Here is a 12,199-nt window from a genome sequence, read left to right as displayed (position 1 = left end):
TCATTCTGTGATTCTTGAAGATGTTTGCTAATCGAATGTACACTGTTGGTCACTAAATCGGAATTAAATAAATCCGACGCATTCTGATTACACTGTTCGTTATCATTAGACAAATTTGTCTGTTCGTCACATAAATCCTGCAAACCGGGTGTGTTAAGCTGGGCAGCGCTCATTGCAACAGAACGCCCCGCGTCATTAATTGTCGTCAAATTAACAGAGGACACAATTGAATTCGTCTGTTCATCACTAGGATCAAAATCATTATTAGTGGTTGGAACGCACTGATTGTCAGTAAACGGAGGATTGTCATCATTACACTGTGTATCACTAGTACTATCGTTCAAGTTGTCTAAGTCGACTATTTCACTCATTATACTTCGCGATGTACTGTTAATAGTCTTTCGCGGCATTTTTACACAAATCACAATTATTCACAAATAGAACAAAGACAATGCAAAATCCAACAAACACTATTACAACAAAGAGCAACAAATTGCCGATGATCTGTGGAAGAAAGTGACAATGTTAGTAAAAGCGTTGCGCCAAATGCTAAATATATTTAAGTAAATAAGAGCAGATCTCTGACTACTTATCAGAAGATTCTCAAAGAAATACGATCCTGGTCCGGATGTCGCCAAGTGTAACCTCCACACACTAAATCGTTAAATGAGAAACATGAAAATGTTGCCAAATATAACCTCCCAACAAAAATAATGTCTAATAAGAATGCAAATTGGAGCCATATATCGTTAAATTGAAATGAAGCCAAGCGCAAACTTCCCACAAAATTAAAGAATAGTAATTGATCATAAACCCACAATAATATTAATTAACTAATGAACCGTGAACTGAATATAACATCTCAACACAAATAATTAAACCTGATAAATTTTATAAGGGGAGCTGCGCTGACCTTCGGCCCTGTGAAATAATTAAACCTGATAAATTGTTACCTCAGTAATACTGCATCTATATCTGCTCTTATTTTTCGGCACAGCTCCGTGCAATGCTGGCCCATATTTAATTCTGTTTCTTGGAGGAAATGCATAAAAAATATTCTTTAAATTGAAATAAATGCTTTTTCTTCAAATGAGTGGAAAAATTCTTTAAATTGAAATGATTACTTTTCTTTAAAAGATTTACTTTATAAAAGGTTATTATTGGGGCATCATTTTTGAACAAATTAATTACAATTAACATACGTTATTAGCTGAGCGCAATGCTGCTTCATTACCTTCTACAATATTACACATCGTCCACCACAATCCTGACCAGATTCGGATGAACAGCACGCCGCGGACGCATGCCGACTCGCTACACGCAACTGCCGACTGACTACTACTGCACACAGAGTGCAACTCGCAACTGTTCCTGCCGACTCGGTACACGCAACTGCCGACTGACTACTACAAACAGAGTACAACTCGCAACTGAACACTCGCGCGATCAAGCGCAGACTAGCAACGATAAATAACTCTCTGGTCAGAGATTCTGTCATGCCTCGCCATCGCTGGTGATGAATACATACGTGTTTCACTACCCTGAGTGAAAGTGAAGAAGAATTAAATGATCTGCTGAACGGAATGAACAGTGTAATGAGTACAGAGTATGGTTTGAGAGTAAATCTGAGACACTTTCATAGGATTTGTCGACCTGCAAAAAGCGTTCGACAATATAAAATGGTGCAAGCTGTTCGAGATTCTGAAAAAAGTAGGGGTAAGCTATAGGGAGAGACAGGTCATATACAATATGTACAACAACCAAGAGGGAATAATAAGAGTGGACGATCAAGAACGAAGTGCTCGTATTAAGAAGGGTGTAAGACAAGGCTGTAGCCTTTCGCCCCTACTCTTCAATCTGTACATCGAGGAAGCAATGATGGAAATAAAAGAAAGGTTCAGGAGTGGAACTAAAATATAAGGTGAAAGGATATCAATGATACGATTCGCTGATGACATTGCTATCCTGAGTAAAAGTGAAGAAGAATTAAATTATCTGCTGAACGGAATGAACTGTCCAATGAGTACACAGTACGGTTTGAGAGTAAATCTGAGAAAGACGAAGGTAATGAGAAGTAGTAGAAATGAGAACAGCGAGAAACTTAACATCAGGATTGACGGTCACGAAGTCAATGAAGTTAAGGAATTCTGCTACCTAGGCACTAAAATAACCAATGACGGACGGAGCAAGGACATCAAAAGCAGACTCGCTATGGCAAAAAGGGCATTTCTGGCCGAGAGAATTCTACTAATATCAAATACCGGCCTTAATTTGAGGAAGAAATTTCTGAGGATGTACGTCTGGAGTACAGCATTGTATGGTATTGAAACATGGACTGTGGGAAAGCCGGAACAGAAGAGAATCGAAGCATTTGAGATGTGGTGCTATAGACGAATGTTGAAAATTAGGTGGACTGATAAGGTAAGGAATAAGGAGGTTCTGCGCAGAATCGGAGAGGAAAGGAATCTGTCGAAAACACTGATAACGAGAAGGGACAGGATGATAGGACATCTGCAAAGACATGAGGGAATGACTTCCATGGTACTAGAGGGAGCTGTAGAGGGCAAAAACTGTAGAGGAAGACAGAGATTGGAATACGTCAAGCATATAATTGAGGACGTAGGTTGCAAGTGCTACTCTGAGATGAAGAGGTTAGCACAGGAAAGGAATTCGTGGCGGGCCGCATCAAACCAGTCAGTAGACTGATGACAAAAAAAAAAAAAAAAAAGCTCTAGGGGACAGATGACCTCAGATGTTAAGTCCCGTAGTGCTCAGAGCCACTTACGATAATCGTTATTTAACGAGAGTCTTCTTACGTACAAAATAAAAACATAAAAAACTAATTAAATGAGAAACTCAACAACGACACAAAAAGTGGAATAATATCTGATACTACACTGCAAGACAAAACAAGAATAATAGTATCTTATACTCCATTTGCCATCGTGTTTTTTTTCTCTCTTTTTTTTAGGTGGCCTTGTAACAAAACTGACGATCGGTTGCAGAATAAATATTTGGATATCTGCATACAGTGCTAATAGTGGCCACTATTAATCACTAATATGCTAATATTTTTAGTGGTTTTTACTGCTTATTTCATTAAAAACATTTTTATGTAGTGATGATAAATATGGTGGCTGTAAATATGGAATAACTCATACAAGTGTTATAACACTGTATGTTATGCCATTGGTAACATCATAAGACCTGTGTTAACACTTGGAGACGTTTATGTATTTTATCATTTCTTAATATTTATTTTTATTGTATGTTTGAAATATATCACCCGTAACTGCTTTGAACTCCAACCTGGATGTGTACTTTGAAAAACGCCGCGTGTGGCATTCTTATTTAACACAGTTTGTTATTCTGTAATGTTCATTTATTATATTACACATTTTGTAACCCGAGTATGTACTTGCAAATCGCACCGCATGTGGCACAATATCTTATTGCAGTCTTAATTTTGGTAAACATTTTTGGAATACAGTGATCAATAGATTATTATATTTTGACTAAAGTTGAGTCTTGATCACACCATTTATGTTTCAATGATATAGGTAACCGGTTTCGGTTATTTTTACATAACTATCATCAGACCCACAGCTCCCTTAGGATGGTAGGCGGAGCTCTCCTCAGCTGCTACAGTTAACTTCGTAGCAGCTGAGGAGAGCTCCGCCTACCATCCTAAGGGAGCCATGGGTCGGATGATGGTTATGTAAAAATAACCGAAACCAGTTACCTATATCATTGAAACATAAATGGTATGATCAAGACTGAACTTTAGTCAAAATATTATTGCAGTCTGTTCTTTTAGTAGAACTTTGGTTGGTTACCAGCAATAGGTGATTTCAATGTGTTTCAGTTACTGTTACATGATTTGTAATGATAACATTAAAGTGTTAGGACAGTTTACTAGATATTAAACATTTTTTCTGTGGTGTCACCGCCAGACACCACACTTGCTAGGTGGTAGCCTTTAAATTGGCCGCAGTCCGTTAGCATACATCGGACCTGCGTGTCGCCACTATCAGTGATTGCAGACCGAGCGCCACCACACGGCAGGTCTAGAGAGACTTCCTAGCGCTCGCCCCAGTTGTACAACCGACTTTGCTAGCGATGGTTCACTGACAAAATACGCTCTCATTTGCCGAGACGATAGTTTAGCATTGCCTTCAGCTACGTCATTTGGTACGACCTAGCAAGGCGCCATTATCAGTTACTATTGATATTATGAATAATGTACCGTCAAGACCGACGTTCTTCATTAACGGATTAAAGTTAAGTATTCCACCAGCTACGTCCGTTTTTCTAAATTCTAATTTCCTTGTCCTGTTCCAGACCTCACGCCAGGTTGCGTGAGCTAAAACGCATGCCTTTCAGCCTCCTCTAGTAACACGGTGTTGGCTCTCCTGCCAACCAAAACATTGGCGACGAGGCACAACCGCGTTCTTATCGATATTGCCCTGATTTACTTGTGTAATGGCTTCACCACTATCTCCAGATATACTGTCCGAATTTTATCGCTTACAGAATCAACAGACGCAGGCCTTACTGGATGCCCTTGGACAGCTCGTCCAGGGTCAACGGGCATTGCAAAACGATGCGGCAGCCGCCGCTCCACCGCTAACGCCCCCACAACACGCTGTTGCACCAACTTTTCGTCCTTTTGATGCTGCACTGGAAAGCTGGACGGATTGGTCACGCCAATTTGGATTTCATCTCGCCGCCTACAGAATTCAAGGTAACGAGCGGCAGCGTTTTTTGTTATCTTCTGTCGGCGTACAAACGTACCGTGTGATAGTCAAATTATTTCCCCAACGCGACGTAGCAGATCTGTCCTACGACGAAATTTTGTCTGCGTTAGATGCATATTTCAAAGAATCAGTCAATGTAGTTGCGAAAAGGTATACCTTCTTTCGTACAAAACGTGCGGCAGGTCAGACTAATCGGGAGTGGGTTGCAACCTTGCAAGCCCTTACTAGGGATTGTGTTTTTGAGTGTCAATGTTGACTCCCTTAGTCAGATACTATGGTACGTGATGCAATTGCACAGAAAGTTTCTGATGTTCGTATAAGGGAACAGATTTTGAAACTAGTCAATCCCTCCCTTCAACAAGTGATGGACATATTGGATCGGCAGGACACACTTGACTTTGCTCAGGAATCATTTGAAACTTCACCAGCCGTGTGTCAGGTTAACCGGCCCGCCGGGCGAGCTGCATGGAGCAGTAAACAGCCCTCGCGCCCGGCCGCGCCGCTGCTGCCAGGCTCTCAGCCACGTGTGCTGCGCAGGCAAGCAAATGCAGTGCTAAAATCATGCCCGCGGTATGCTACTAGACATTCGCGTGAGAATTGCCTGTCACGCCAAGCTATTTGCTTTTTCTGTAATAAAAAAAGACATGTTCAGAGTATTTGCCAGAAAAAGCTCGGATTGGAAACTCACAACCATTCCAGGCCCTTTGTTTCGCGCTGGATTCGAACCAAGGACACTCAGGCTCGTGAAACTTCGGCCATGGAAATTCATGTAGTTCATTCCACTCCGCCCAGTGCCACTCTCTCTAACAGTGACTGTGTTCGTCCCACAAATAGTGTGCGTCGACATCGCCGGAAATCCCGTGAAGTCGCAAGTGATTTTGTACCAGTGTCAGTTCACGTTGCACGAGACAGTCGCTCTTGTTGTCAGCAGGACAATAACCTTTTTGTAGACTTGGACATTAACGGCAAAGTGATACCATTCCAGCTCGATACCGGAGCTGCAGTGTCACTGATCAATCAAGACACTTACAAACTGCTGGGCACACCTCCGTTGCATGCCGCACATGTTAAGTTAACTAGTTATTCAGGTCAAGAGATCCCTGTGTTAGGACAGTGCAGCCTTCTTGCAACATACAAAGGACAAACAAAACTTGTGTCATTTTACGTCCTTCGTTCTTCTTCTGCAGTGAACTTGTTTGGTTTCGATTTATTTCAGTTGTTTAACTTGTCTATAGTAAATCAAGTCCTATCAGTGAACCAGACTGTGCCTTCAGACAGTGTTTCTCGTCTATGTGAAGAATTTGCAGACATTTTTGCACCGGACCTTGGTTGCGCTAAGAACTATAAAGCACATTTTGAAACGAAAGTAAACGCGCAACCGAAATTTTTCAGAGCGCGCAATGTTCCCCACGCATTGCGTGATGAGGTCGCGAAAACATTACACGATTTGGAATCACAAGGTGTAATTGAACGTGTGCAGGCTTCTCTCTGGGCATCACCCTTAGTAATTTTCCCAAAACCTTTGGGAAAATTGAGACTTTGTGTGGACTTCAAGGCAACAGTGAATCCACAACTAGGGATTGCAACTTTTCCTTTACCCCGCCCAGAAGATCTTTTCGACAAACTGTGCCCGGGTAAATATTTTTCGAAGTTGGACCTAGCAGATGCGTATTTGCAAATACCGGTGGACGAAGAATCCCAGCGCGTTTTGGTGGATAACATGCATCTTGGTTTGTATCGATTCAACCGACTGCCATTCGGGTGTGCATCTGCCCCTGCATTGTTTCAGCAATATCTACAAACTGTTTGTGCGTCGATCCCTACTGCACCAAATTATCTGGACGATATTGTGATCTCCGGAAAGATGGAAGAAGAACATTTAGCCAATCTCAGAACATTATTTCAGGTCTTGCGACAAAATGGTCTTCGCTTGCGGAAGGACAAATGTGTGTTTTTTGCTCGTGACTTGCCCTACCTGGGACATGTACTCAATGACCAAGGCATACATCCCAGTCCCGAGCACCTCCGTGCCATACAAGACTTGCCTTCGCCGCAGAATTTGAAGCAGCTACAGAGTGTGCTGGGAAAAATTACTTATTATCACCGTTATATCCCACACGCCTCTTCCATTTCAGCTCCGCTTCATCGCTTACGCCGTAAAGGCCTTCCGTTCGTCTGGACGACGGAATGCGAACGCGCCTTTCGCCAGGTCAAATCGGCGTTGCTTTCCAATACTTGCCTTACGCCATTCGATCTCCAGAAGCCCCTTTTGGTGATGGTGGATGCATCGGATTTCGGGATCGGTGCTGTGCTTGCGCACAAAGATGGATCGCACGATCGCCCTATTGCCTTTGCGTCCAAATTGCTCTCGTCTGCGCAAAGAAATTATTCACAGATCGAGAAAGAAGTATTGGCTCTCGTATTTGGTGTTACAAAGTTTCATGATTTCTTATATGGTCGTCACTTTACCATCATCACAGACCACAAACATTTGACATCGCTTTTTCATCCGAACAAGCCTGTACCTCCACGTACAGCGCAGAAATTCATTCGCTGGTCTATTTTCCTCTCGCAGTACCACTACGATATCTTGCATCTGTCCACTGCTAAGCACGGAAACGCCGATGCGTTGTCCCGTTTGCCTGTTGCTGAGGATAGAGCATTCGATTCCTCCGAACTTGCTTGCATGTTCATTGATGCGGAAACCGATGACGTGTTCGAATCGTTTCCGATTGATTTTCGTCGTGTAGCTACTGCCACAGCTGCCGACCCTGTCCTTGCTACCGTTCTGCGTTTTGTTGCTACGCAATGGCCCTTGTCAAAGTCACGGATCGGGGATCCGTGGATTCGCCGATTTTTTGCTCACAAGGAGAGACTTTTTGTTCGACGTGGTGTTTTGCTGTTGCGTTCTGATAATGATCAGTCCAGGGTCGTGGTTCCACGTTCGTTACAGTCCTCTGTCTTACAGCTTCTCCACTAAGGACATTGGGGTATAGTGACAACGAAACAACTTGCTCCTCAGCACTGTACTTGGTTCGGAATCGATGCCGCGATTACGAATATGTGCTCTTCTTGCATGGTGTGTGCCGAACAACAATCAGCCCCACCGCGGAAATTCTTTGCATGGCCAAAAGCCACTTCCCCTTAGCAACGCTTACACATCGATTTTGCTGGTCCATTCTGGAATGCTCGATGGTTGGTTGTGGTAGATTCATTCAGTAATTTTTCTTTTGTTGTCAGGATGTCTTCCACGACGTCATCTGCCACCGTCCAAGCGTTATCTGCTATCTTTTGCATTGAAAGTCTTCCACAGACTGTTGTTTCCGACAATGGCCCACAATTCATGTCTGCAGAATTTCAGTCATTCTGCAAGGCCAATGGTATTCAACATCTGACGTCCGCGCCGTTTTCGCCACAGTCAAACGGTGCCGCTGAACGATTGGTCAGGACTTTCAAGTCACAGATGTTGAAGTTGAAAGAGTCGCATTCTCGGGAAGACGCGTTATTGCTCCTTTTGTCCTCGTATCCCTCTCAGCCCCGAGTTGGTCGCTCGCCGGCTGAGTTGCTCCACGGTCGTCATCATAGAACCTTGAGGTATTTGCTACATCCGCCGCATCAGGTTCCTGTGCAGCGGCAGACACCTGCTTTTGCTTCAGGCGACGTTGTCTACTATCGTCACTACCGAGGTTCACGACGTTGGCTCGAAGGGCGCATTCTTCGCTGCCTCGGACGCGCTATGTATCTGGTTTTGGGGGCCTCTGGTGATGTGCGTCGGCATCTCAACCAGCTGCGCCTCTGTCGTCGCATGGGATCTGCCGCTCGCCGTCTGCCTTCAGCGACGGTGCCGTCCGGTCAGCGCCCTGGGGACCCATCTACTGGCTCGTCTCAGCCCCAGGTGTTACCGACGCTGCCTTCCATTTTGCCCCATGGCGACGCGCCGCCGTCGCCGCCGCCTGTTCTCCCGCCGCCGACGCCCGCAGTGTACGCTTCGCTGCTGCCGCCGGGCGCCTCCCTGGGTCACGCGCCGCCGATCGCTTCCCGGGACCAGTTGTCCTCCGACATGGAACTCTTGTCCGCTCCGGAGCATATGTCGTCTTCGCCCGTCGGGTGCCCCGGTCCGATGGAGGTCGACCCTTCGGCCCCTCCTGTCTCTTTGCGGGCGCATACACCGCATGTTGGCGTGCACCCTGGAGCAGGTTTTCAGGCGTTTCAGGCATTTCCCCGCGGTCCGAATGGCAGGGTGCGGTTGGCACAGCCTCGCCTGTTGTTAGGCTCCCCACCTCGTCGCATACGTCAACATGGGGTCCTCCTCATGGCGGGCGAAAGCCTTATGCCACAACCGTACTCCGATTTGCGGGGGAGGAATGTGGTGTCACCGCAAGACACCACACTTGCTAGGTGGTAGCCTTTAGATCGGAGGCGGTCCGTTAGTATACGTCGGACCCGCGTGTCACCACTATCAGTGATTGCAGACCGAGCGCCGCCACAGGGCAGGTCTAGAGAGACTTCCTAACACTCGCCCCAGTTGTACAACCGACTTTGCTAGCGATGGTTCACTGACAAAATACGTTCTCATTTGCCGAGACGATAGTTTAGCATTGCCTTCAGCTACGTCATTTGCTACGACCTAGCAAGGCGCCATTATCAGTTACTATTGATATTACGAATAATGTACCGTCAAGACCGACGTCCTTCATTAACGGATTAAAGTTAAGTATTCCACCAGCTACTTCCGTTTTTCTAAATTCCAATTTCCTTGTCCTGCTCCAGACCTCACGCCAGCCTGCGTGAGCTAAAACGCGTGCCTTTCAGCCTCCTCTAGTAACACGGTGTTGGCTCTGCTGCCAACCAAAACATTTTCTCATGAGCTCAACAGCACCAGCAGCCTTAGGCGCTACCACTTGGTAGCTGCTGGTGACCTCCAGCACTAGTTCTCTTCGCACTGTTTGTCTACAGTATGCTTAAGTATTGTATTATCATTTGGTTTATTTTTATTGTTCCATGCATCCATACATAACTTCATTCAGTCACTTATGAAGGCTGTATGTAACCCTGTTTGTATTATGTTGAAATATGAACTATTTCCCAGTCATCGGCAATTCGCTTTTTTACACGAATCCTTGGGTGACGGAAGAGATACTGAATTTAACTGATGAAAGGAGAAAATACAAAAATACAGTAAGTGAAGCTGGCCAAAAGGAATACAAACGTCTCAAAAATGAGATCGACAGGAAGTGCTAAATGGCTAAGCAGGGATGGCTAGAGGACAAATTTAAGGATGTAGAGGCTTATCTCACGAGGGGTAAGATAGATACTGCCTACAGGAAAATTAGAGACCTTTGGAGGAAAGAGAATCACTTGCATGAATATCAAGGACTCAGATGGAAACCTAGCTCTAAGCAAAGAAGGGAAAGCAGAAAGATGTAAGGAGTATATAGATGTTCTATATAGGTGCGGTGTTATTGAGGACAATATTATGGAAATGAAAGAGGAGGTAGATGAAGGTGAAATGGGAGAGACGATACTGCGTGAAGAGTTTGACAGAGCACTGAAAGTCCTAAGTCGAAACAAGGCCCGGGAGTAGACAACATTCCATTAGAACTACTGACAGCCTTGGGAGAGCCAGTCCTGACAAAACTCTACCATCTCGAGAGCAAGATGTATGAGACAGGCGAAATTCCCTCAGACTTCAAGAAGAATATAATAATTCCAATCCCAAAGAAAGCAGGTGTTGACAGATGTGAAAATTACCGAGCCATCAGTTTAATAAGTCACAGTTGCAAAATACTAACGCGAATTCTTTACAGACGAATGGAAAAAACTGGTAGAAGCCGATCTCGGGGAAGATAAGTTTGGATTCCGTAGAAATGTAGGAACACGTGAGGTAATACTGACCCTACGACTTACCTTAGAAGAAAGATTAAGGAAAGACAAACCTACGTTTCTAGCATTTGTAGACTTAGAGAAAGCTTTTGACAATGTTGACTGGAATACTTTGTTTCAAATTCTGAAGGTGGCAGGGGTAAAATACAGGGAGCGAAATGCTATTTACAATTTGTACAGAAACCAGATGGCAGTTATTAGAGTCGAGGGACGTGAAAGGGAGGCAATGGTTGGGAAGGGAGTGAGACAGTGTTGTAGCCTCTCCCCGATGTTATTCAATCTGTATATTGAGCAAGCAGTAAAGGAAACAAAGGAAAAGTTCGGAGTAGGTATTAAAATCCATGGAGAAGAAATAAAAACTTTGAGGTTCGCCGATGACATTGTAAGTCAGGGACAGCAAAGGACTTGGAAGAGCAGTTGAACGGAATGGACAGTGTCTTGAAAGGAGGGTATAAGATGAACATCAACAAAAGCAAAACGAGGATAATGGAATGTAGTCGAATTAAGTCTGGTGATGCTGAGGGAATTAGATTATGAAATGAGACACTTAAAGTAGTAAAGGAGTTTTGCTATTTGGGGAGCAAAATAACTGACGATGGTCGAAGTAGAGATGATATAAAATGTAGACTGGCAATGGCAAGGAAAATGTTTCTGAAGAAGAGAAATTTGTTAACATCGAGTATTAATTTAAGTGTCAGGAAGTCGTTTCTGAAAGTGTAACCATGCATGGAAGTGAAACATGGACGATAAATAGTTTAGACAAGAAGAGAATGGAAGCTTTCGAAATGTGGTGCTACAGAAGAATGGTGGAGATTAGATGGGTAAATCACATAACTAATGAGGAGGTACTGAATAGAATTGGGGAGAAGAGGAGTTTGTGGTACAACTTGACTAGAAGAAGGGATCGGTTGGTAGGACATGTTCTGAGGCATCAAGGGATCACCAATTTAGTACTGGAGGGCAGCGTGGAGGGTAAAAATCATAGAGGGAGACCAAGAGATGAATACACTAAGCAGATTCAGAAGGATGTAGGCTGCAGTAGGTACTGGGAGATCAAGAAGCTTGCACAGGATTGAGTAGCATGGAGAGCTGCATCAAACCAGTCTCAGGACTGAAGACCACAACAACAACAACAACAACACGAATGTTCAGATTTATGAACTACTTTCAAATTATTTAGTCATTATTATTTTTAAACATTTCCAGCATCCCGGAAGTGAAGCTGAGCCGCAACTTTACCTGTAATGAAATAAATGGCTGGAACATTTGCTGTAATTATGTTCCCATAGTATGGTTTAGGAATGGACATAAGTCAGAAACTAGTCACCATGAAAAAATAAAAGAACTTCCTAACGCAACCAACCATTTATTTCATTACGGGTAAAGGTGCAGCGCTGATTCACTTTCGGAATGCTGGAGATGTGTAAAAACAATAATGACTAAATCATTTGAAAGTAGTACGTAAGTTTTAATATTCATGTAAGAAAGTAAACTGCAAATGTACTTTGTATGCTTAATGATCTAAATTCTTGTCTCGTATAAAAGAGCTTTTCTGCGTT

This window comes from Schistocerca nitens, chromosome 5 (genome assembly GCF_023898315.1).
Source record: "Schistocerca nitens isolate TAMUIC-IGC-003100 chromosome 5, iqSchNite1.1, whole genome shotgun sequence".
Classification (NCBI taxonomy): domain Eukaryota; kingdom Metazoa; phylum Arthropoda; class Insecta; order Orthoptera; family Acrididae; genus Schistocerca; species Schistocerca nitens.
This window is presented reverse-complemented; position numbering follows the sequence as displayed.